A 27,583-nucleotide genomic window follows, 5' to 3' on the forward strand; every position below is an offset into this window, starting at 1 on the left:
TTGAAAACATCAACAAAATTGACAAGCCTTTAGCTAGACTAAAGAAAAAGAAAGAAGATAAATTACCAACAAATTAGACAATTTGGATGAAATGGACAAATTCCTAGAAAGACAGAGATTACCAAAAGTGACTCAAAAAGAAACAGAAAATCTAAGTAGACCTATAACATGAAAAAACACTGAATTAGTAATTTTTAAATCTTCCTAAAAGCCCAGGCCCACATGGCTCTAGCAAATTCTATCAAACATTTAAAGAAGAAGTATTACCAATCCCTCAAACTCTTCCAGAAAACAGAGGAATGAATACTCAAATTCATTCATGAGGCCACAATTATCCTGATACCAAAAGCAGACAAAGATAACAAAAGAAAACTATAGACCAATATCCCTCAGCAAATCAAGGCCAACACCATATAAAATAATTATACATTACAATCAAGTAGAATTTGTTCTAGGAATGCAAGGTTGGTTTAATATCTGAAAATCAATTAATGTAATACCATCTTAAAAGAATAAAGGACAAAAACCACAAAATCAACAAAATCCAACACCCATTCATAATAAAACCTCTCAATAAACTAGAAATAAAAGGCAACTTCCTTGGCCTGATAAAAGTCATTCTCCCCCTCCTCACTCACACACACACACACACACACACACACACCCCTACAGCTAACACCACACTTAACGGTGAAAGACAGAATATTTTCCTCCTAAAATTGGGAACAACGTAAAGTCATCTGCTTTCACCAATGCTATTCAACATTGCATTAGAAATCCTAGCTGTGCAATCAGGCAGAGATTTCTTTTTAATTGATGTTGTATTATGTCATTCCTCTACTCAAAACTCTACAGTGGCTTCCTAGCTCACTCAGAATAAAACCCCATATGATCTGGTCCCTATCTACCTTTATGATTTCTCCACATTCCACTCTCCCCCCTTGCTTTACTTCATCTGTAGCCACACTGGCCACCTGCTTTTGTTCCTCAAACACAATGAACACACACCTGTTTCAGGGCCTCTAATCTGCTGAACTCTGCATGCCTGGAATGTTATTCCCCAAGATATACTCATAGCTTACTATTTCAGTTCCTGCATATTTCTGCACAGATTTTATTTTCTCAGAGAGCCTTCTATGATAATCCAGTCTCTCCCTATTCCCTTATCCTGCTTTATTTTTCTTCATATTTATTCATTTGTTTACCAGCTTTCCTTCACTAGAATTTAAACTACAAGAGAGAAAACCTATTTTATGCACTGCTATATCTCAAACACTTGAAACTGTGCCTGGTATATGATAGATGCTCAAATACAATGAACAAATGTCTCCAAAAAGAAAAATTTATATAGAAGAATGAGTTTAAAAGGAGGTGGGGGAGATAATACTGGCCCAAGAGGCCGAGAAGGACCAGGGCTTTAGGTCATAGGGAAAGAACCAATGTAGGATAATAGAAAAAACTTGGTTCTCTGGAGCCAGATTCTTCTGGGTTCTAAGCTTAGCTCTTCCAATCACTGCCTACACGTTCCTCTCTAAGTCTCAAATAATTTATAAAACAAGAATATCACCACCTACCTCCCAAGTTGCTATGAAAATGAAATAAATTTAAGTAGAGCATTCAGCATAGTGCTTGATAATATTAATATATTTAATCAATTTAACATTTTCTGATAACTCTGGCCTTCAAGAGGAACCTAGAACCACAGAAATTACCTAGCCCCACCCCTACCTTACTAAAGTACATAGATGTTTGTAGGGCTGTTGCTCCTAAATTAAATGGCCTCCAGACTGCTGTCTTAACTTCTCATCGTTCTTTCACCCCTCCCCTTACTGTCAGCTTTTAGCTCTCATATCTAGCTGCTATTAACGTAGCAGCTCCTCTTCCTTTTTTTACATGCTGCTTTTAATTTTATGGAGGGTTAGAAACCAGAATGCTAACTTGTTACAACAACACGTAAAAAAAAGAATAAATTAGCAGTGTACAAGGGCGTAAGGATGACAATACTTTGCTACCCTCGTTTTTTAGTTCAGCTCTGGAAAAATGAGGCTGTTAGATATAAAAGCTATTATATAGATACCTGTATATTATACACTTATCTGCATTTACATGGAACCATTCATATTTTAAAACAGTCAATATTGTAACTTTCCCATAGGGCAGTTATTACAGGAAAAATAAGATCCATACTTGGCACCAAGGGCAGGGAAAGGCTAGAAGCTACATAACTTTAGATTAATTAAGACAAAAAGAGGTGGCAGCAAAAGCCTGGAGTAGGAGGGAAGGTTGGAGTTGGCCAATGTGGAGCCCAAGATTACCAGATGGGTGCCAAATCCCTCTGTGCACCCTCTGGCAGACAGAGGGAAGAACAGACTGTTGTTAAACAGAGTATGAAGAAAATGGCCTACATATCATTAGCCAAGGGAGAAAACGAGATGGTAGGAAAACTAGAATGACCATGGCCTCCACAAGATATAAGGCTATAGTGTAAGCGCCTTTTCCACTAGCAGTCAGAAGCACAGGCAGGGAACCTAGGGCCAAAATAGGAATAGCCTTCCTCTTCTGAGATGACAGCAGGGAACAACGTAACAACTCAGTGGAACTAGTCACTTAGTGGCGACTCATGTTGGGAATGGCTCTTGAAAACTCCTTTAATATCTATGCCAGCAGTAGTCTTGCAGCCAGGGTTTATGAATGCACTTAAACCTGCACCCTGCAAATTATGGATGCCAATGCTGCCTGGCTTTGTCATCTATGCCCCAGAATCCTTTTCCTTGTGGAAAGATTGAGCTATGCGTCGGGCCTGCAGAAGGAGAGGAGAAGGGCATGGGAGAAAATTTACAGCACAAATTTTAAAAGAAAAATTCTCCCTTTTACCTTTGGGGACTGAGGTGCCCCAAAACTACTATAGTTTGGATGTTTGACCCCTCCAAACCTTCTGTAACAATTGTATCTCCAATGTTTTAAGTGGGGCCTAATGGGTGGTGTTTACGTCATTGGGGGCAGATCCCTCATTAATAGATGAATGCCCTCCCTGGGAGGGAAGTAGAGGGGAGTAAGTTCTTGCTATTAGTTCTTGGGAGAGCTGATTGTTAAAAAGAGCCTGGCACCTCCCCTCTCTTCCTTATTTTCTTGCCATGTGATCTCTGCTCATGCTGAGATCACATGCTGGCTTCCCTTTACCTTCCACCAAGAAGTGGGAGCAGCCTGAGGTCCTCGTCAGATGCAGATGCCCAATCTTGAACTTTTCCAGACATCAGAAAATAAACCTTGTCTTCTTTATAAATTACCCAGACTCAGGGATTCCTTTACAGTCACACAAAATGAACTCAGACATATTTGTAATGCTTTCTTCTCACTTTCCTGTTTCATTCATGCTGCTTTACAATTTACGAAGACTCTCAGCATGCATTTCTCATTTGATTACCTATAACATCCCTGCATAGTTGATACACACACAATAGACATGTAGGGGGACAGGGAGGCACTCCAGTTGTACAAGTAGGGAAATGAAGATTGTCCAAGGGCACACGTGGAGAGAGAAGATTAAAACCGGTTTTCCTAACTTCAACCCAGCTCTCCAGGTCCCTATCTTGTGCTAGACCAAGTATTTATGGGACTCCATGTGTTACAGACGTTTTCTTCTCCTTCCAGTCACAGCAACCTCTGCCTGCTTGAAGATTCTTCCTATCTTTCAGACTATTAGCCCTCTCAGAAATACCATTGCTCAGAGGGACCCCTAACTCCTATCTGCTCTGCTGGGTCCCTCAACTGAATCTCCTTCCTCAATCTCTAAGGAGGTCTGTCTTCTTCAACGCTGTAAGAAAAATCAGAATTACAGCGAGATTAGCAGCCCAAGGAAAGCCTGCCAAATCAGGAAGAACAATGGTATTTATAGTTAGAACAGGGTCCTAACATCAGCTTTGTGAATTCCCAGGTGTGAACCTTGGGCAAGTTATTTCAGATTCCTAAGCCTCAATTTCCTCATCTATAAAAATGGGGTTTTAGAGCCAGGTGCAGTAGCACATAGCTGTAATACCAGGAGGATCACCTGCCCAGGAGTTCAAGACCAGCCTGGGCAACAATGGAAGATCCCATCTCAAAAAAAAGAGGGAGAGGAGTTGTCTAGATTAAATGGGATCCATAACACATTAAGTTCTTAATGTACTGATTTTCCTTCCCTTCTCACCATCTGTGGTCTTCCCTTTGAGCTTCCCCTGACTTTCCCCTTCATTCAAGCCCTACTCTATCACTCTATCCTCATCACTTTTCATGATCACATTTTGCAGGATTGAGAAAACTATAGGATTTCCTGAAACTGATGTATGGGCTTGATAGGTCACAGTAGAAACCAAAGTCAGGAAAGTCTCTAAGGGCTGGGAGAACACACTAAAGAGCTTAAGGGAGGACAGGTATAGCTGTCAGGTCCCCAGGTAACCTCCAGCAAAAGCAGGGAGGAAACAAGCCAGCTCTGCCTTATTCATGGCACATGATGCCAGATATTCTCATGGCAGTTCTAGGAAAGGAATCTCAACCCTTCTCCCAGTTCAGGACGTTGCCTAAGCCAACATCCAATCTCTTAGACATGGAATAGGAAAGTAATCACCTGTGAGTTATCTGTACTAAAGGTAAAACTAATCCCCAAACTAGTTACCCTCTATCTTGGCCCAAGCTTGTCCAGAGTTTTCCCAGGCACCCTCACTCACCAGTACCAAGGCTGTGCTTAGCCAGCTATTTCCTCCTTTAGGTTACACGGTCAGCACCAGCTGCCTCTGGGAACAAGGCTCACCTACAACAGAGAGAGAAGACCATTAGGTGTCCTGCTCAGAACAGGCATGAACTCAGGGCAGCGTGGGCATTCAAAGTTCCTGCCCTCACACATTTTACATCCTAGTAAAGACAGGTTAATTATTTTAAGTATATAATTTCAAGTAGTGCTAACTGCTATAAAATAAAGCAAGGTAAGGGGAGAAAGAATAACAAGGGTTAAAGCAGAGTCTAATTTTAGATGAAATGGTCAGGGAAGTCCCTTCTCCAAAGGGTGACATCTGGACAGAAACCTGAATAAAGTGAGGGTGTAATATATGCAAAGATCCAAGGAAAGAGTGTTTTAGAGAAGGAGAATAGCAAGTGCAAAGGCTCTGTACCATAATACTTAGGCAAGAATAAGCTTGGTATGTTTAAGGAACAAGATGACCAATACAGCTAGAATGGAGTGATAGGGAGAATGAAGCATATACTAGACCCATGGAGGAACTATTTATGTTCTCTATTTTACATATGAGATAACGAAGGCTCAAAGGTCAGGTGACTTGCCCAAGATCAAAGTTAAATCAGTGGTAAAACTGGGAGTGGAACTCAGGTCTTCTAGACAACTACTCTGTCTCACCCCTGGGTCAGGTTCCTCCAGGCTTATATAACCTGGACCCTAGCTGAGACAAATTTTCAAGCACTCTGAGATTGCTTCAGGTTTCTGTGCTTGCCTCCCTCCTCTGCTGGGTGAAGACAGTGAAAAACAGAGAACCTCTACATAGTTTCAGAAATGTGGGGTAGAGGTGACTCTGGAATGAGGAGAACAGTAGCACATATCGGGCACTCTTCTAAACCTTTTACTGGTATTAACTCATTTAATCTTTACAACAATCTTGGAAGGTTGGTGTATTATTTTACTAATGGGGAAACTGAGGCACAGAAGTTTAGTAAATTTGCCCAATTCATACAGCTAATAGATGGTGGAGCTGGGACTTGAACCCAGTAGTCCAAATCCAGGGCTTGCCCTCTAAACCACACACTACCACTTCTCAAAAACAGAGGGCAAAAACGTGTTCTCTAGTTCTAGTTGACATAGGTGAGAGCTCCCACCCATTTATACCCAAGCCTGATGTCCTTTTCCATTTACTTGCAGTCCAGGCTTTACACTGAATACAAGCTGAATGACTCCAGAGTCCTTCAGCCAATTGGTTCCAAAGGTTCTTCTAATCTCTAGCTACTGTGATCTCAAAGTTACGATGATAACAACAGCAACCATTTAATAGCCTTTTACTGCACACTTGGAAATAGACTGAGTACCGGGCTAAGCACTGTCTTATTTCACAGAGGGAGTAGGAGCTGCTCCAAGACATCCGCGGAGGGATCGTGGGGGGCTCCAAGCCTGGAACCATGCAGCAAACACATGGAACTGAAGGATCTTTGCAGCTCCAGGTCAAAGGACAAGGCAGAGGCACCAGGGGGTGGGTTGTAAGGAGACCGGACTATCAATACCTCCAACCCAGCCAGTCAAACTGAACTCACGTCCTACTTCCCAGTCTCCATGGCTCTGCAAGTGATATAGCCACTCTCCCAGGTACTTAGATTCCAAATGTTGACGCTCTAAACCCCTCCTTCCCACAATTGCCAAATCCTTTTGGGATATTTCTTTCTTTTCTTTTTTTTTTTTTTGCTCTAAGAACCCTATATCCAAACCATTCTTCTTTATTCCCTACAGGGTCAACTTCCTCTTGGTTCAGGATCACATTATCTCTTGCCTGCACTTTTGGGATATTTCTTAAAATTTATTGACATTACAAGGACAGAAGGTTATAGTTGTCTCTCCTCACCCTCCTGCTTCAATCCATTGGACTCACACTGCCAGACTAATGGTCCTAATGCCACTCAAAAATGGGTCCCAATCATCTCAGCCTTGCTCTCTAGGTATGCCATGATCTAGTCATCACCTGCCCTTACCTCTACTGTGGGCTTTCCAGCTCCCATACTTTCATCCATGATGTTCTCTCACGGGAATGCCCTTCTTCATTTGTACATATACAAACCCTTCTTAATCTTCAAGGCCTAATTAATCTATGAATTTATCCAGAACCCATTCTCACCACTCTTTCTCTACCCTGTTCTTGAAACATCTCTGGCTTGTGGCTACATTCAGCTTTGGCCTCACCATCAGCTAAGGCCTCAGGAATACAGTTCCTCTGTTCCCCTTCTTTCCTGTAGAGATTCCTACTGCTTCCAAAGTATGGAGACCTGGTCAGTTCTAAGATTTCTGTTCCCATTCCTCCTACTCTTATCTCAGTCTGGATCTAAGAGACAAGAGACCTGGGTTCTAACCTGAGCTCCAGATTCCTCATCTGCAAAACAGGGATATAATTTCCACACTACCAATATAGGGATTCTGTGAGAATCGATGTTATAACAGGTGAGGAAAGGGCAAGAGTTAGGATGGGAGTCTCCCAGCCAGGTTTTTAACAACTCTGTCAGCTGAAAAACAGTGAGTACATACACGAGTCTTCTATGCAATCAGTCAAAAAATATTTCCTGATAGTGGCCTTACTGTGTAAAGAGCTCTGAGTTAGGTGTTACGGAGGATGAAGGGACGATTGAGAACAGTCCTTATCCTTAGGCACTCTGCAGTCATGGTGGAACTGTAGCGACTTCCTGAAAGGACTACTAAGAATATTAGGCAGGCTCTAACAGTTCAGAGTGTTATGAACTGTAAAAGTCTGACCTGGGGTGGACCTCAGAAGCTCACAGAAGGAGCAAGGATTTACACCAGTCCCTGATTTAGGTGAGAGAAAGACAAGGGCTGCTTCTATACCCTATGCAGGCACTGGGCAAGGTGTTAAACTGTTAATCCTCATTAACAACCTGTGAAGCAGGTGATGGCATGCCCATTTTACAACCAAGGTAACTGAAGACAGGCAGGATAAGTGTGCCATTCGAGGTCAAACAGGTAGTATGTAGCAGAGCTACAATTTGAACCTAGGTCTGCTTTACTTTACTCCAAAGTCTATGTGTTTCCCTTACTTTATGGTCTGCCTTACTTCATTACATGGCAACATGAAAGGAGGAGCAGAATATCTAAAGTTCTTTCTACCTCAAAATTCAATGATTTGATGTGGGGGGGTGGTTACTACTATATCTTCCCCATAAGACTGTCATTAGGGTCTCATCACTGTGACAGCACAAGTGTCTAACATAGAGGAGCCTGGCAGGTAGGAGGTACTAAGTATTTGGGGAACATGTGAGTGAATAAATAAATAAACACCTGCCCCATCAACTCTTATTCTGAGGACTAAAAAGTAAGGTCCAAAATCTCAAGCTCCATGTTCTGAGTCTCAGCCCCTGTAGCTATATAAATCACATACTACTAATCTGTTGGCTGAGGTGTCCTTTCCTACTGTTGTTTTCACGAGTTAGGGAAGAAGTGAAGAGAGAAAGGCTAAGAAGAGATGTTGGACAGGGAACAGAGGAAACAGAAGGAGAGAAAGGTGGCTGAAGGAGAGCAGGTAAGGAAGGAGAAGCTTGGGCAGGAGTGAAATGTCTGAGGCCTAGACTTTGGAAAAGGTTTCTTTTTCCTTCTGCTTCCAAAACCAAGGACTTTTTTTTTTTTTTTTAAAGAGCAGTAGTAGGAATTCCTCTTCATGAATTTTAAATGAAGGAAATTTACTTGTCCAAATCCTGGACTGTCAGCAGGATGTGAAGTGAGGCACTTAAGGACAAGCTCCTCAGGGCTTCCATCCTCAGTCCTCACTAAGGTCCTGTCCCAGCCCAACACCTGCCTGGTTGAGGCTCAAGCCTGCAGAGATCAGAAGACAAACAGGTTCTTCCTCTTGCCACTGCTTCCTCCCTACTAGCATTACTCCAGGCTAGTAAGCCCTGGGAATCTATCCTTCCTCATGGATAAGGAGATACTGACATCCTCTAGATTCTTCCCCACAGCTCCCTGTCATGAAAGCTTCATTGAGTTCTAAAGGAAAGTGTTTCCTCCCTTTCTGCTAAATTCCTCAAATGTGGAATTCACCTGGGGTGAAGATGTGGATGGAGGAGGCAGGGTCCCTTCAGAATCCTCTAGATCTACAGTTCAATTCTCTTTAGGTCTGATCTGCACATTATACGCATGTATCTCTTTCTTACTAAATTAGAGAGAATACTAGGCTGAGAGTCAGAAAACTTAAGGATTAGCTCCAGCTCTGCCTCTAATTCACTGTGTGACCTTGAACAATTCATTTCACCTTCCTGGACCTTAGTTTTCAGATCTGTAAAAGGAGGGTGCTCCTATCTGCTCTTATGAAGGATTTTCTGAAGGTGGATCAAACAAGACTGACAAGAGCAGGTTAACTGTTTAAATCTGAGACTGGTTTGATATGAAGCAGTAAAGAAGGAATAAGGAGATGTCTCTTTAAAAAACAGTGAGTTGTACTACCTTTTCAGTTAAAGTGATCTGCCCTGAGTGAAAGAATTAGCAAGAGCTATGGCAGACACAATGTCACACCGTCTGTACCTCCATCAAAAGACAGTCAGACACCAACCAAGACTATATAAAGTTCAAAAACTACATGCACACAAATCCCAACAGGTGCAAGCAGACACCAAGAACCACTAGAAGTCAAATATTGCTTAGAGCAAGTAACAGTAAGGTAATTTAGTGGTAAAGAGCGCTAGAATCAGAGACACCTGGGTTTGAATTCTAGCTCTGCCTCACTAGACTTGTTACCTTAGGCAATGTACTTATCTTCTATGCCTCAGTCTCCTACATTTGTTTTAAAAGGTTCCTGCTTCATAAATAGGTTATTGAGAGAAATAAATGGGACAGCATGCTATAGGAGTACTTATACAGAAACCAGGAATCTACAGCTGGAGGCTAGGGAAAGGAGCCAGGAAGTGAATTAAGAGAGAAAATTATGGGAAGCCTGGGGCCTGAATATCAAAAAGTAATCAAAAGGCCTGGGACAGGACAAAGGGAGCATTTCAGGGGGGCAGAAGAAGGAAGATTTTGACAGAAGAAATCCTCTCCTACATTTGAAAAACAAATTTTTTAAAAATAGCATGTCCCTATAGAACCCTTGCTGTTTAGAATAAGCAAGCCACATGGCCGGCAGGAAGACTGGCTGAAAGAGGTGTTGCTGATGTGGTATCTTCCTCAGGGGAGGAAGGAAAGGGCAAGCTGGGTTCTCTAGGCCTCTGGGGTGGCAACAAAGGCAGGAGTGAGCAACCAGGAGATAATCAGAGCTAGTAGCTCCAGGCTCCCTCAGGCAGGGCTCACCTGAAGGCAGCCTCCAACCCATTTCTGCTACAGTCAGTCAGCACTTGAGGGCTCATGACTGCCCACACACAGAGAGGAAACGACTGGCACAGGACAAACGGCCCTTGTCCCATGAGCCAAGCTTGCCAATCTACTTGCTACCTCTGTTCTGGCTGCTCCTAACCTCTCAGCCTCAAAACTGCCTCAACTGTTCTGTAAGGCTTGCTTATCCCAGCCTTGACCAAACCCCATGGTCTTGCAGTTCTACCAGACTCCTCCCACTCACAAGGATATCTGACCTTGACTCCTGTGACTGGCTCTACTATACAGATGCCTATGCCCCGGCATAATAAACCAACTGGCTATGTTGCTGTGGGGGTTAAAAAGATGACCTCACAAAATAATAGAAATGTACCCAGGACACAAAATGGTTCAGTAAAACCCTCCCCTAACTCCCCACAAAAGACAGGTGTCAGGATGCCCACCATATCAAAAAGGAGGCCCTAGGGGACAGCTGGTTTCTCACTGACAGGTGATATTAGGGCTCTTGAGCCCAACCCATGTCCATATATGAGAACATAATACATGCCATACATAGATGAAACTCAATCTAGGCAGTTTCCAGGCTGCTTGGAGGAAGGTCCACAGAAATAACAGACATGCGAGACAATCATTCTTCCCTCTGCATTTTCTGGGCAGCTAACCGCATTTCTCCTTCCTCAGCTGAAGCTGTCTCCAGTTTTTTCCCCTCCTCCTTCCCTACAAGAACAACCCTGCAGGAATTATCAAGGGAGGCACAAGTAATTACTGTTTTCTTTTCTCCATGCTAATGAGACAGTTGGATGGTTCCCCTTCCCCCTCTTGAGCTGCAAGCAAGAATCTAAGGCTTTATAATCAGTAACCAACACACCAAAGCTTGGGCCAGACAGTGCTCTGTGCAACTGAGACTGTACAGAAGATGGCTTTCATGCCCCTGATGAAACCAGAACTGGAAGGGCCCCACTTTTATAGAAAGGGAGGTAGGATAGAGCAGGGAGATCTGTCCAAAGTCACAGAGGGAAGTCAGTGGCAGGGCCAGGACCAGTCTTCTTACTCCTAACCAGGGTACATCCCACATCCCCCAGACTTCACACAGTAGAGAATGACTTTGGAGGTGTCCTTGATGTGGAGGCTGGAACTGCAAATTTCAAACTCCCGTATCAGTTTTCGAATAGGTATTCAAAAAGAAATGACAATGCTTTGCAAATGCAAACTTGGCCCCAAACCCCAGTTCCACGGTGAGAGACCAAGACCTGAGAGATGATGCCAGTTTTACCCAAAAATTAAAATCACAAAGCAGATAGCCAGGTTAAAAAAAAAAAAAAAGAATCTGTGAATTTTAGCTGGGATTCAGCTCAGTTAAGTAAAAACTGTAGGTAAAAGGGTGGGGTTTGCAGTTTTTCCTAAGGATGAACTTCAGGTCTGGTAGATAAAGGAGCTCTTGAGTATAGAACATTAGGGCCTCAGTCTACTAGTTCAATCCCGTTAGTTCAAAGATAAAGTAAACCTAGCACTATCAGGGGCTTTACAGAAGAGGGCCCAATGTGATGCAGGAGGACTGAAGGATGCTATAGCCCAGAGTTAGCCATGGCATGCCTGGCTAGCCATGATCAGAGGAAAAGGAAGGCAGGGTCTCTGGGAAGAGGAGCCAGCATTTGCAAATGGTTCAAGTTTTTAAGCTGAAGTAACTTGTAGATCTAATAAGGCTTATTTTTTTAACCTAAAGATTAGCTTCTGTCAGCCTCTAAAGTCCCTTGCCTTACCTTGACGCTTACTGCCTATCCTAGCTCTATCATTTCAGATGGGATTTAGCAATTCAAATCCAGTTCTCAGACTAATTCTGACTCTCTCACCCATAAGGCCTGGATATCAACCCTCCCTCCCTATTATTCTTATACCATAGCTAACTGTGGGGCTCTGATGGTATTCCAGGATATGGTGAGTGCTGACCACCAAGGCTTCACCCTCTAGAAGGAACAAAATCAGGTGCTTTATTCTATAAATAGGCCCAGGTCCATGTGAGAGCCCCTGCCTTGGTCACCTGACTAAGCTCTCAGGACCCTCCTAAGACTATAAAGCCCAGACTTGAATCCAAGGCTAGCCCTCCCCACCAATGGCCATTCTCCAGAGGCTGCTTGCCAGCTTACACTTCCATCTGTGCTTGCTGCTCTCCCCACCCTTCTGCAAAGCACACAGCATGGTTTAGTAGAAACAACATGCAGACAGACCTGGGTTTGAGCCCTGGCTCTGCCACCAAAACTGGATAGCCTTAGTGCTTTGATCACTGTGTTTACTTGTCTGCCTCTTCTACCACTCTTCCCTTCTTGGGAGCAAGGAATATTTAGTTGTATCCTCAATGAGTCAGTTACTGTCAATTGAATGGTACTCTCTAAAACTTAAGATCTCACAGCTGAAAATGTTAAAATCACCTACCTCAGAGTTGTGAGGATAAATGGGGGAAAGAATGTCAACTGCCTAGCTCAGTGCCTGCCCCTTCTTCCTCTACTGTATCTTGGATGCCCAGGGCCAAATGTTTGCTTGTACTGAACTAGACTGACCATCTTGGAGATATCCTATCTTGCTGAATCTCTGGGGTTAGGTGGACCTGACCCCCAGGGTCTGTCCACTCTAATAATCACATCACTTGCCCATTCTTAGAACCAATAAAAACAGCTAGAGAAATGACTACTCCTCACAGTTGAAGGCAGTGAATTTGAAGCTAATGATGTGTGGGCATATACTAATATTCTAGATTGAAAGAAGTGAGGAGCTTTGGGGGAACAGATACAAGGAAAAAGGCTGTGTTACGAAGTTTGGGCCTTAGAGAAGAAATCTCAAATCAAAAAAAGTGGCTGAAAATACCTGCACTGGATCTTACAGAAGGGCCAGAGACATGAAATGAATTGGCTGAGGTCACATAGTAAACTGAAGGCAGAAATGAGCTTGGATCCCATCACTACAGTCTCCGTATATATGGTGTTTTTTCCAACCTACAGGGAAGATGCACAGAGCTGTAGGAAAAAGGAAGTGAGACATACGGGGCTCAGTATAGTGGCACTGAGAGGCACACGGGGATGTCAAGTGGCACTTATGCAGTTTCTGGCTGGAAAAGGAGACTGAGCGATAAATCCACGCTTTAGTTCTGTAGGGGTCTTATGTGCTTTGTCAGTTTAAGGGCAGAAATAAACTCAATCTGGCCAGAACAAGTGTCAGCAGTTATGGTGGGGAAGGGTATAGGTTATCATCAAAATATCATGAGCTTCTCCCCCGCAACATCAGCTACTTTGGGTGATCGACTTTGGGTAGATTCTGCCCATCCATCCCCAACTTCTCAACTCAAACTATGTTCCAGGTTTTCTAGGATATCTGCCTTTTCCAGAGGGCCTTCAGACTTATAAACTAGAGGTGAGGTATGAGGTATACAGAAGAGGCAGAATAAAATCTCTGTCTCATAAGGAAGATCTGATTGATGAATCTTTTCTTTACTCACCAGATTCACCTGAACTTCTGAGAAGTGAAGTGACTGGCCCAAGGTCAAACAGCTAATAAAAGCAAATCAGGATTTTCCTATGTATCAAGTGTCCCTTTATGGCCATGGTGACTATGGTTTTTATGTGTCCCCTAAAGTACCTGTGTTGGAAACTTAATATCCAACATAATATTAATAGTTTAAGAGGTTATTAGGTCACAAGGGCTCTGCTTTTATGAATGGATTCATGTTATTGCAGGAGTGGATTCGTTCGTTATCTCAAGAGTGGGTTTATTATAAAAGCAAGTTTGGCCCTCTTGCACCCATTCTCTCTTACCATGTGATGCCTTTCACTACATTATGACGCAGCAAGAATGCCCTTACCAGATACAACCCCTCGATCTTGGCCTTCTCAGGCTCCAGAACCATGGCCAAAAAACTTCTACTGTTTGTAAATTACCCAGTCTGGGGTATTCTGTTACAGCAGCACAAAACAGACTAAGACAGTGACTTTCAACAAATCTGGCCTTTACAAGTTTTGAAAGGTAGGTAGGTAGAACAGGTGTTCTCTGCTAAATCATGTTGTCCCTTCTTCTGGAGTTTCATTTAACACCTCCAATCCATTTTAGGCCTAGTTCTGACATTTACCTTCTCTTACTGACCTGTATAACTACCTTCTAGCTCCGAGGTCAGCAAACTGTTTCTGTATAGGGCTAGAGAGTTTAGGCTTGGTGGGCTACAGTATTCTTGTAGTATTCAACTCTACCACTGTAGTGCAAAAGCAATCATAGATGAACAAATGAGTGATGCTGTGTTCCAGTAAAACTTCACAAAAAGCAGCTGTGAGCTAGATTTGGCCCATAGTTTGCTGACACCTGTTCTAATGATTTAATCTGTCTCCCATAACCTCTGTATCCCAATCCATCATACATACTCCTATTATTATAGCCTTGCAACCTCCTCAATGGATCTCCTTGGCCTACAGGATAGTTTAAATTCTACCCACATTTCCAACATATCCTTTTCCTGCACACTGTACTCAAATCACACCAGGCTGTCACCTGGCAGTTCCTAGCATTCCCTATGCTGTTCCCCAACACCTGCAATGACCTTCTTCATTCCTCTGCCAGTATTACCTGTTCAGGGACAAGCCAGACTACCTCAGGGGGAGGGAATGGTCTTATTCAACTCTGGGTCCCTTGCAGCACCTAAGATAGCACCCAACGTTTGCTGACTGAACAGGCTTCTAGGCTGAGAGCACATGAGATCTTTGGTTCTAGCAGAACCCTGAGATGACACACAACATCAATGGATTCTTCACTTTGCTTCAAGGGCTTGCTCCCACCTTCCACCACATCACGTTTTTTAGTCTAGCCAGGTAACTAGTTAAAGTAGGAGCTAAGACCACGCATCTCACTAAGTGGCTCCAGACTGTACTGAAGTGAAGGAACTGGAGATAGGTGAAGAGAAGAGGGATCCTATTTTCAGACCTCCTTGTCCCTGACCTCAAACTATATCCTTGATACTAGTCATAAAGTGACCACTGATCCATATTTAGCACTAGGCCAGCAGACAGCCTTCTAACAAGTACAGATCCTTGGTCCCCCAAGGCAGGGGATTTCACTGAGGGAAAGGCTGCAGTCTGACCTCAATTGAAGAAAAAACTTGAGAGTGTGTATAAGAATCAACAATGGCATCACTTCTGGGTGCAAAAGGATAGCTATTGAGATCAAGGGTCCTAGGCAACCCTGTAGCCCACAGGTACAGCTATCTCAGCTTGGGGAATTTGTGGGGCCAAAGACTAAACTGTTGGGGGAGAAAGGCGGGGAAATACACAAAAGGATTTTTCTCCTAAGCCCAGAACAGAACCACATTCCATCTGGGTAAGTGAGCTTGTCACAGGCATGGGGTACTTAGCATATCTGCCATTCCAGGATTACGGCTGTCAAGTTTTAATTAGGGTAATTAGAGTTAAAAATGTAATTTCATTTCAGGGGTATTTTGAACAGATTCCATTAATTTTTTTTTTTTTTTTTTTAAAGAATACAGAAAGGAGGGGCAGGCTGTGTGGAGCAAACAGAGGATTTTGCCATGAGAGAAGCAAAGCCATTTTCCTGGGCCAGGCAAACCTTCGAACCACTGCCAAGAACTCACAGCACCTCTGCAAGCTTGGCCCAGATGACAGAGGGCTGCTGGTCTGCAGCTCTCCTCCCTTCTCCCACACAGAATTCTAGAAATAACTTTCAGTTGGCACCTGCTAATAGATCTACCTTCTCCTTCCCACCTGCTGCTCCTGCATTACTGCCATCCAATGGCCACTACTATAGCCCTACATCTGGCAAAGGACAAAGGCTCAAGGCAGTCAATGCGTCTTGCCACATGTTAGGGACTGCTCTAATAGCCACTCCCTTATCAAGAGTCACTAGACACATCCTAATGCTTTTGTCTGTGCCAGTTCCCTGGTGGAGTGCCCTCCCTGCCTTACCTCTTACTCTTCCTTCAAAACACAGATCAGTTATGTCCCCCAGCAAAGCCCTCCATCATGCCTCTGTAATCCCAGAGTCCCTCGTATACTCTTCTGTTAAGGCACACACACTACACTGTGGTTTGTATCCTTGTCTGACTCTAATGCTAGACTGTTAGGTCATCTAGGGATCCTAAACACTAGCACAAGGAGAAAGTCAACAAATATTTGTTGAATGACCACCTATAAGTGGATTTTGGTCTGACCACATTGGTTGCTGAGCATATTAAGCCTTCAGGTTCTCCAATGCCCTGGAAAATCCAGTTATGAGTCCCTTCCCCCTCCTTGCACAGGGCCAGTTCAGAAACCTGACTCTGCACTCCACACAGGAGAAAGCCCTCCCATTGATCCCAAATGATGAGTGATCTCTCCCATTAGAGCCTGCTCATTCCTCAGGGACCTAGAAAGTTGATGAGAAAGCAAAAGCAAGCAGAGCATCTCTCCCCACCCCATGCACCTGCCTTACCACTGGTTTTAAAGAATTTCCTCCAGTTCAGTCCGTAGAAGGGTAAGAGAGGGCCCTGGCAGAAAACAGTTTTTCAGCTTGGAATCAGTATTGCAAATACTCAGAAACATGGTACAGTACAGTAGAGACTTTTAGTAGCTATTTAGTAAGTGCTATTTCCATCTGAGGAAGGTGCCTGAACAATGTACCTAGCACCACATTATGAAAGAGTTTATAAAGGTGAGGAAAACATATTAAAGGGGGATACAAGTTAACCACTTCCCCATTTCCGCAGGGCAGCCCTGCCTGCTGGGCCCAGGGGAGGAGGGCTATACCAGCAGAACTGTTGTGTTGACAAGTGTAACCAGATCTATTTCACAGTAATCAGATTCTCCCTAGCTAGGAGCACTCACTCCTCCAGCCTCCTCCCAGGCTCCCCAGGCCTGGCTGCAGGCCCATATTGATCCATTTCTAATTAGGAGCAGTGTCAGTGCTTCTGACAGAAGGTCAGGGTCTAAGGCTTCCTCTGCTGGCCTCTGGCCAAATGCCCTGAAATACGCAGCCCAGGGCAGACCCAGAGAATAGACACTTTGAGGTAGAAAAAGATCCCAGACTAAACTCACCATAAAGCAGCATGAAATTTTAGAACTGAAAGGGTCCTTTATAAGCACAGGCTTTGTTGTATTTCAGTTGAGAAAGCTGAGGTCCAGAAAAGATACTTGTCCAAGGTGGTATAAGAAGATAATGCAGATCTTCTTACTTCTAGTTCTTACCTCTAGATAAGTGTTTCCCAACCTGGCTACACAACAGAAGGACAAGGGGAACTTTCAGTTTCTAGGCCCCACCCCAGAGATTCTGATTTGGAACACATGCAGTGGCTCTGGCTCTCTTTTGCTAAGCATGTGATCATCTTCCAAAAGAAATCTAAAAGCACAAGATCTAGTCTGGACCTAGGTTCAAACTCACCTTGGATCATAACAATAACATTTAGTAGAAGTCCACTATTATCTGATCCAGTCCGCCCCCACCCCCATCGTAAAAGGGTTATTCTAGGGGCCTGAGTCCAAAGGATCTATCATAAATGGTTCAGACTTCTTAACACAGTCTGCTAGCTTGGCTGCCAGCAAAGACATTTCCTTTCAAAACTAGTCTGAAACTAAAATGTCTGTTATGAAGATAGAGAAACTGAAGGAGGGAGACAGTAGTAGCACCTGGGTATAAGCAATATGTGGGAGATGCTGTGGTATTGAGTGTGTGGCATCTGGGGCATGGGCAGAGATGTCAGTGTACGCACAGGCACGTGTGGAGGGAAGGACTTGTGTATGTTTATGTAAGGGAGTGGACAGTGTGGTGTCTGTGAGATAGGCTTGCAGATACTTTTGTAGCACACACAATTCTGGGTATCTGGGTAGAAAATAGCGGGATGAGGAGTATAAACAGGTAAATGTGTGCATATATGGGAGGAGGGGAAAACAGATGACTTGAAAGTGTACGGGAGATAGCACAGATGTATATAGAAGAGAAAAAAATATCACATTCGTGACTCAATTGTGTGTGTGTGCATGTGTTGCAAGGCATATGAGCTTGCAGGGATAGCTAGTATGTGTGTGTCTGTGTGGCCTACACATCTATATGTGTGAGAAAACAGATCCATGAACATTTCTGATTCAACCAGCCCTGGCTTTGCCTGAAGGCTCATACCACTCAATGGCAGGCCCATCTACAGAAATTTCTCATTAAAATTGACATTTTGACAACTACTAAAAAATAGAATGATAATGACACCCCCAGCATTGTGGGAGGTTAAAAAAAAGTCAGTGCCAATAAAACACAAGAGACAGATGAGAAGCAATTATGCCACGATTCCTTCTCACCTTCACAAGGGGAGGTGTTATTTGGAGTTAAATATTGTATGGCTGATTCACATTTCCACCCAAAAGCCTGGGTTTCTTGGGTTAACTGGGAAGAGGGCAAGAAAAGATAAAGTAGACAGAGAAAGGTAAATAATAAAGTTAAACAGAAAAAGGACTGGAGAAAAGGCAATATGAAAGAGCGAAAGAGTTGAGAAGAGATCAAAAATAAAAGGCAACAGTATCAAAAGAAGTAGGGAGAAGGGAAGAAAAGAACAGGAAGAGGAATTTCCCAGAGTTAGCACACATTTTAGCAGGAATTCTGGATGAGAGGATGGGTGGATTAGTAGGTGGGGCCTGACTTCTATACTTCCTCATTACTCCAACTATTATCTCCATCTGGAAAGTTCTTCCCACCATGTTTGCCAACAGAACTTCTTCTGAATGTTTAAGGACATACCCAAATGCTACCAGCTTCTAGAAGCTTCCAAGATTTCTCACAGTTAGAAGTTATTTCTCAAGAATTCCAGTAAACTTCCAGAGCACTCTGTTGTATTTCATCTGTAGCACTTAATGTCCAGCTTTATACTATAGGTATCAGTACATTCACATTTCTGTCATTCAATTTGCAAGTAACATTTGTGCAAGGCCTATTATAGAGATGCAAGGGAAAGAGAGACAAGTAGCACACTGTCCTCTGGCCTATAAAGTCTCAATCTTATGAATGAGAGAGGATTTGGGTGTGATAAAGCCCTAGAGGGCCACTATAAAGGCAAAGTGCACAAAGGATCAAAATTAATTCTGCTTGTGTAGTGATCAGGGAAAGTGTCACTAAGGAGGTAACATGGGAATTGGCAGGAAAAGATGAATAGGAGTTTAACAGGTAAAGGGGGCTGGGAGATGAGGGGCTTTGTACTTACAGGAACTACAGATGCTCCTTGACTTAGGATGGGGTTACATGCCAATAAACCCATCTTAAATTGAAAATATCTTAAGTTGAAAATGTATTTAATACATCTAACCTACAGAACATCCCAGCTTAGCCTAGCAATACCATAAATGTTCTCAGAATACTTAAACTAGCCCACAGTTGGGCAAAATCATCTAACACAAAGCCTATTTTATAATGAAGTATTGAATATCTCATGTAATTTATTGAACACTATACTGAAAGTAAAAAAATAGAATGGTTGTATGGGTACACCAAGTACAGTTTCTACTGAATGCATATCACTTTCATACCATCATAAAGTCAAAAAAATTGTTAAGTCGGCCGGTCACGGTGGCTCATGCCTGTAATCCTAGCACTCTGGGAGGCCGAGGCGCGAGGATCGCGCGAGATCAGGAGTTCGAGACCAGCCTGAGCAAGAGCGAGACTCCGTCTCTACTAAAAATAGAAAGAAATTAGCTGGACAGCTAAAAAAATATATACATATACATATATATAAAAATTAGCCAGGCATGGTGGCACATGCCTGTAGTCCCAGCTACTCGGGAGGCTGAGGCAGGAGGATTACTCAAAGCCCAGGAGTCTGAGGTTGCTGTGAGCTAGGCTGACGCCACAGCACTCTAGCCCGGGCAACAGAGTGAGATTCTGTCTCCAAAAAAAAAAAAAAAGGTTGTTAAGTCAAACTGCAAGTTGGGGACCATCTATAGTAAGTCATGACAGAGCCTTGCACATCCAGGGAAACTTCTACTGAGCAGAAGTACAGGGCAACAGTAGGTGGTAAGCACTGTGCCACTGACATAAGGTAGCAAAGTGACATGGCACCAGACGGTATGAGCCTCAGCCAAGGCGAGAGCTTAGATTTTATCCTTTACAACTTGGGGTGGGGGTGGAGAAGACAAAGGGGGACAGTTTAAAGTCCAATCTCCCATATTTAGTTGCCCTACTTTTTAGTGCAAGTCCCTTAAAAAACATGGAAAACAGGTTCAATCTCAGGCTCTGCCTATTGCAGCGATACTATAAGAATTTCCCAGGAAGGGCAAGAGTGAGAGAAAAACAAAGGATACAGGAGAAAGTGGGGGAGAATGTAAAAGTGGGGGCAGCAGGAAGGAGCTGGAGAGAAGAAAAGAAAAGACAAGAGTCAAGGAAAGCAAAAGGAGGGACAGCTCTATCTCAGCTCTGAGGCTCCTTGTTGCTGAGCTGTCTTCTACATCTTTCTAGGTAAAAAAATAAAATAAGGTCAATCTGATGCTAGTGACAGAAATAGACCCTCTGCACCAAGAAGAGGCTGAGCACATTACCAACTGCCACCTCAACCCTCCCCCACTTCAGGATGACAGGGATGCACCAAGAAGTGGAATTAGACCAGCTCTACCAACCCAAAGTATGCCAGCAGCCCCTTGCCCCATGCCCTTAGAGTGTGTGAGGCAGGAGCACCAAACAAAGTCTGGAGTTTGAAGTGGGGCCTGTCCAGGACCTGCGGCTGCTTCTTAAGGTTCTAGAGGAAAGCTCGGGTTCCTTTTGGGACCTCAGTTTCATTGCAAAACAAGAGTAGTAAACGAGAAGGACTAAGCCTGTGAGTTACAGACACTGCTTCCCACAGAGGGTGGTGTTTAATGTGGGAATTTGTCCTAATCTATCAAGTCTCTTGGTTCATTCTTTCCACTCTCAGCTATGGCCAGTTTGAAGCCTAGAAGGAGCCAGACCCAGAATAGCAGCCATCCCTGACACCACCACCTATTTGGCCCCATCCAAAGTCTAGCTATTGCCCAGAACAGTATTTTATGTCACAAGTCACAAACGGATACTCAAGCCCAAGGATGTGTTTTGTCTGATGTGCCCAAATTTGTTTAAAAATCTCAGTTAATTGCCAACATTCAAAATCAGATCTCACTTTTTAAAAAGTGAGATTTCTCAGGAGTTCAAGACCAGCCTGAGCAAGAGCGAGACCCGGTCTCTAATAAAAAAATAGAAAGAAATTAGCTGGACAACTAAAAATATAGAGAAAAAATTAGCCGGGCATGGTGGTACATGCCTGTAGTCCCAGCTACTCGGGAGGCTGAGGCAGAAGGATTGCTTGAGCCCAGGAGTTTGAGATTGCTGTGAGCTAGGCTGACACCACGGCACTCTAGCTGGGGCAACAGAGACTGTCTCAAAAAAAAAAAAAAAAAAAAAAAAAAAAAGTGACATTTCTAGCTGCTCTTAAAAATGTCAGAGATCTGGCAACAATAGACCCTCTGGGGTAGGGGTCAAGGGGCCTGCTATAATCCTGTAATTTATTTGATACCTTCTCATTTTATCTCAAAAATTCATGTTAATTATCATCCATTCCATAATATGATCTAATGATTACCATTAAATCACCAGTTATAATACTTAAACTAATCCAACTACAAAAAAACCTGAGTACGCTAACACTTCAGGAAGATACATGTTTTATGCGGTGATTTCATGTACCATCCAATATGCAACCATGTGTCCCAGTTTGAGAAGAAACTCCAACATATTTATTCACTCAAAAAATACTTAGATCCTGTAGCAGGCCATAGAAAAACATTCATTAACAAGACAGACATGATTGCTGCCTTCATGGAGCTCAGTTAGCCGGGATATAATGGAAAGAAGTCTTACAGAATAGGAGGCACAAAGAGATACTAGGCTGAAGATCTAGAGTTTATTCCACAAACAGTATAGTGACCCCTTAGGCAAGTTGCTTAACCTCTCTGGACCTGTTCCCTCCTCTGTAAAAGGAAGAGGTTTAGTTAGGAAATTGCTGCTTTCAGCTTAAAATTTTACTAGCATCACAAGAACTTAGCCGGATACCTTTTCAAGTTCCTAACACTTATTAGCTTCCTCTCTTTATCTGGGAAATCACAATCAGTTGTCATGGAAATTACCATGGTGCTCCACATACTCAATGATGATGTTACAGAAATTACAAGAATCCAAAGAGAAGAGAGAGACAGGGAGAAGAGTCACTTACTCAGAAAGTCACCTACTTTCCACACATAGGAGCTAATGCGCATTGCAGCTGGGAGGAAAAAAGACCAGGTACTACTAACTCATAAGTAAAACAGTTTTGATTTCAATTATATGTCATGGTTTCTTTCATGAGGCATCAGACGCACTTCACCTCAGCTTGCAAGTACATATTACAAACTGCCAAAGATGCCAACTTTGACAAGAACATGGTCCACTGAGACTTGACTAGTTTGCTGTCCTTGTGAAGTCCTAAGACAGGCCAGGAGACAGATTTACTAGCCAACCGGGGCACAAAAGTTCCGAGTAAAATAAAGATAATTCACTTAGTCCCAAGGGATTTACCAGCACTTTACCTGGGTAGCGTCTTCAACAACAGAGAGCTCCATCTAGAGCAGGGTTGGCACTGGCTGACACCCAAGGGCCAACCCAATAGCAAAAAATGAGTTTATCAAGTGTTTCAAAGAAAAAAGTGCTAGCCTGGTGATACATGTATAAATGGCACTGGGTATGGGTATCAGAGAGACAACAGGAAATGGTGTGACTGTGAAAAACTTAAGAACAAATATTCTCTGTCTAAAGGAGCCAGTCAATAAGGGAGCAGTAATTGGAAAAAGTAGAGAAATGAAGAATGGGATGTTATAAACTCAAAGCTTCTGCCAAGTTGGGCTGGTGCTCCAAGGGGTTGCCCAAAGATCAGAGGTATATCTCTTTGTCTTAGAGTCCCAAAAAATACAGGCTGCAAGCTTCTTAAGCATGTACAAGCCAGTGTAAGCCAGTGCAAAAGGAGTCATAATACAAGAGAGCCCTGGTAGAGGACTCAGGAGCGAGGCCTTCCACAGAACAGCTGGGCCTATTCCTACTCCAATAAATAGGAAAATTGTTCATGGTCAGCATCAGGCTCTAGCCATGCTACTTCCTCAAAAATCCTCCTCCTTCTTCATGTAAAATCAGTCACCCTCACAGCCCACATGCTGGGACCTCTGATCTCACACACACTATATCTCTACTGAAAGGCAGCCTAATCTCCCCGGGCTGGGATTCAACTCAAAATAAAAATATTGCAGGCCACCAGGCACAATGGTTCACAACAGTAATCCCAGCAACTCGGAAGGCTGAGGCGGGAGGACTGCTTGAGCCCAGGAATGTGAGACCAGCCTGGGCAACACAGCAAGACCCTGTCTCTAAAAAAATTAAAATTAAAATAAATTAGGCAGGCATGGTGGCACATGCTTGTAGTCCCAGCTACTCAGGAGGCTGAGGCAAGAGGATCACTTGAGTCCAGGATTTCAAGGCTGCTGACTGTGCCACTACACTCCAGCCTAGGCAAAAGGAAGACTCACCTCTTAAAAAAACACTGCAGGCCAAACCAAATATGTATGTAGGCCAGACACAACCCAAAGGGCTGTCAGTTTGCCAGCTCAGAAGGTTAAGACTCTGAACAGACCTGGAAAAGAAAAGGATTTAAAAGTCCCCTGAGGACTCCTCAATGAGATGAAGGTTCAGCAGCTTGGATCCTCCAAAAGGAATACCTTTAAGACTCTTCCCCCGACCTTCACAACTAAAAGTTCCTTTCGTCTGCAAAAGAATAAAATTGCCCCATTACAGTCAGATGCCCTTGGGATTGAACAGAACAATGTATGCTCTCCCCTGAAGCAGGATGGCATTCCCCATGCTTCATTCCATCATTCCACTGTTATCATATCATCTCAAGATTCCTTCAGCATCTACATAAAAGCAATAACACCCTTGCCAAACAGAAGAGAAAAAAGACTAGCTGCCCTTGAAATAGTAACTCCAAAGAGGGAAGGTTTATTGCTGGGAAAACTTTGTTTCTTTATTTACCAAGTCTTCCATACCAGATTTATGAGCGAGGGAAACACATCAAAAATGGTTTTTAGTAAAAGGCACCCAGCAGCAGTGAGGAGCATGGCACAGAAGAGGGCAAGACAGGATGGCAGGAAGGCTGGTTAGGAAGCCCTTACAAAAGATTAAGGATTTCATGGCCCCATGATGACTGTGTCTGAAATGGGGTATGGTCTTACAGTCCTTGATTGACCACATGAACCTTGCAGACAGGCTTACCCAAGAGTATCACCCACAGCATGTAGGATCCTACCATAATAGTGCAGGCACTCAAACGGTCATAGATACACAGAATACTCCTGTAAGAGACCTTAGATCACAAAGAAACACATCAAAGAAACTAATGCCCAGAGAACATAAAATGATTTGCTTAAGCTCACAGAGTGGTGAAAAGGAAGGAGCAAAAGGCTTTGGAGGCAAGTAGATCCTATGTTTAAATCCAGGTGTGGCCTTGGGCAAGCCACTCAACCTTTCTCAATCTGTTTTCTCATCTACAAAATATTAATAATACTTATTTTTATAGTGTCGCCATGAGGTTTAAGAGATACTGTCTTCTAGATACAGCCACCAATTTACAGGAAATACAGAGGACAGAGAAACATATCAAACACACTGAGGGGATACAATGAGCAAAATTCAGAACATGGAAAACTTCACAGGAAAAATCCAGTTTCTTCAACAAATAAAGAGGTAAAAACTATAGTCATGCATTACTTATTTAACAACAGGGATACTTTCTGAGATATGTGTGGTTAGGCAATTTTGTCCTTGTGAGAACATCACAGAATGTACTTACACCATCCTAGATGGTATAGCCTCCCACACATCTAGGCTACATGGTATTGCTTACTGCTCCTAGGCTACAAACCTGTACAGCACGTTACTGTACTGAATACTATTGGCAATTTTAACACAATGGCAAGTATTTGTGTATCTAAACATACAAAAGGTACAGTAAAAATATGATTATGGTATTATCTTATGGAACCACCACCATATATGCGGTCCATCATTGACTGAAATGTCGTTACACAGCACATGACTGCAGAAGGGAATATAAAAACTAAATGAGACTTGAAAGACATAACAACCAATTACAATGTGTGGACCTTATGTGAATCCTGAATCAAACAAACTATAAAAGCAAGATCATGACATTTATGAGACAACCGGAAATTTGAACACAATCTGGATTTTGATGGCATTAAGGAACTGCTAAATTTTATAAGGTGTAATAATGGCATTATAATTGTGTTTTTAAAAAGTCATCTTTTAGAGATATATAGTGAAATACTTAAGGACAAAACATGATAGCTGAGATTTTCTACAAAGCACAGAACGAGGAAAAGTAGGTAAGCATATAAATGAAATAAGACTGACCACGAATTGATAACTGTTGAAACTGAGTGATGGGTACATCATACTTCATTAACCTACTCTGTCAACTTGGTATTTAATATATGTCTGAAAGTTTCCATATTAAAAATAAAGAATTGGTTAGGTTTAAATCTCAGCAATGTTACCTGGGCATATTCCTTAACCTTCCTGTGTTTCAGTTTCCTGTTTGTATGATGAGGACCAACAGAATCTACTTCTTAGGGTTGAGGTGAGAAATAAGACATCTATAAAAGGCTTAGCACACAGTAACCTTCAGTAAATATTAGCTCTATTAGTACAAACGCAAGGCACCAAGTATGGTATCTCAATACAGTGGGCACCCAATTCATGGTAGCTATTAATATTACTAATATGAAAGACAGAATTGGGTTTAGAACCCAGGTCAGATTTTTGATCAAGTACTTGACTAGTTTCCTTGTCAGGATGCCTAGAAACCCCCAGTGAATGTCCCTAATGGCAGCTCTAGCCCTCTCAATCTCTCTTGACAAACATCCTAGGTCTTGACACAGGATCAGGAGCTGACTAATGTTCAACATGAAAATGCTGCTGCCACCTTATTTTCCCCAACAAGGTAATTTAAGGTACATTTTCTAATATTTGCTGACAGAACAAAGAGGAAAGGCTCTAAGATATGATCAATGTTCATGCCAGCCTTCAAAGTGATTTGGTAAAACTACAGAAAATAAACACCCAGCCAGGATCCACCAGCAGGATAAAAGCCGAAAAGAAATGGCAAATTTTCCCTGAGCAAATATACAAGTAATAGATTTGCTCTGAGAGCCTTTAGCTTTTGGTATTCCTTTTTCTTCCCCTCCATTTAAAATGAAGACAAACTCTCTTTCAACATACTTCAAATATGATTGTTTGCTGGATTAATTTCTTCCCTGAAATGATGTAATTATAGGCAAAGAATCATTCTCATCCTTCTATCCAGTTTAAATACAAATTGGCTTTACCATAACGACATGACCTTTTCCACCTGCTCTGAAAGGCTATGTAGGAGAAGGTATCATCCACCTCCGAAGTACGGGACACTACCTCCACCCCCCCAAATCATTGGCAGGAATGTGGATGCTACTTAGTGTGGATACTCACCTGTGTCTCTGCTCAAGCTGTTCCCATTGCACAGAACGTCCTCTATCTCTGCAGCCTAAATCATCTGTGATCATACTTTCTGGAAAAGGGGAGGCGGGAAGAGAGCAGCGTATAAACTGAGAAAAGCTATCTGGGTGTTGTTTCTGAATAGTCTGGGAGGTACAGTACAGACATGGAAATACTGGCACGTCCTAATTTATCAGTACAACCAGACAGAATATTAGAAATTAGGATGCTCCTGGACAATATATAATCACTATCCTTATCCTGCAAGCCCCAGCTCAAATGCTCACTCCTCCATAAATATTTCACAGGCACTGCCCCCCCCCACAAGAAGCAATCTCTCCCCCCACTGAACTTCCCAATCACTTTACCCCTTTATGATACTTGCTACATTCCTATTATGATTCTTAAAATTCATATCTCTAACTACCAACCAAAATGGCTTCAGATGAAAAAAACAGACAATGCCAAGTGTTGACAAGGACATGGAGCAACAGGAATTCTCTCATACACCACCGATGACAGTGTGATGCCTTTAAAAACTATTTGGCAGTAACTACTAAAAACAAACATATGTCTAACCTATGACATCAATATGAGGTTTGAGAACACTCACTGCCCCCACAAAACAGTTTGCCTACAGTCTTTTGCTCCCTCACTGCCTAAATGCCAAATCACACTTTCTCCTAATCCTAGAGACTACTACTTCAGACCATTCTTCCTGATCACTACAAAGAGATCACCCCTTCAATGGAAAATCCTGTCACTTACCTATCACCTATGACAAATGACTCAAAGGTTCTTCCCATATAAACTGCTTCATCTGATTTTATGATGTACTTTTAGTAACATAATCTAATTAGCTCCTCACAATGTTATTGTGAAGAAGGCAAAATACAGTATTAACTCTACTTTATAGATGATAAAATGGAGGTTCAGAGAGAGAAAATGACTTCTTCA

General features: G+C 42.7%; 2 protein-coding genes across 3 annotated transcripts in view; both read right to left on the reverse strand.

Annotated features, from left to right (window-relative positions):
* The window catches only part of RALY (RALY heterogeneous nuclear ribonucleoprotein), a 53,133-nt gene extending 48,365 nt beyond the window's left edge, over window positions 1-4,768 (reverse strand). Inside the window, exon 1 of the mRNA XM_045528783.1 lies at window positions 4,704-4,768. The gene's annotated coding sequence lies outside the window, so the exon portion shown is untranslated. The remainder of the gene's footprint in view (window positions 1-4,703) is intronic.
* The window catches only part of LOC123622425 (agouti signaling protein), a 202,413-nt gene extending 197,640 nt beyond the window's left edge, over window positions 1-4,773 (reverse strand). For both annotated transcript variants that reach the window (XM_045528788.1, XM_045528786.1), the window contains exon 1: window positions 4,704-4,773. The gene's annotated coding sequence lies outside the window, so the exon portion shown is untranslated. The remainder of the gene's footprint in view (window positions 1-4,703) is intronic.
* Window positions 4,774-27,583: the final 22,810 nt, after the last annotated feature.

Source organism: Lemur catta, chromosome 17 (genome assembly GCF_020740605.2).
Source record: "Lemur catta isolate mLemCat1 chromosome 17, mLemCat1.pri, whole genome shotgun sequence".
Classification (NCBI taxonomy): Eukaryota; Metazoa; Chordata; class Mammalia; order Primates; family Lemuridae; genus Lemur; species Lemur catta.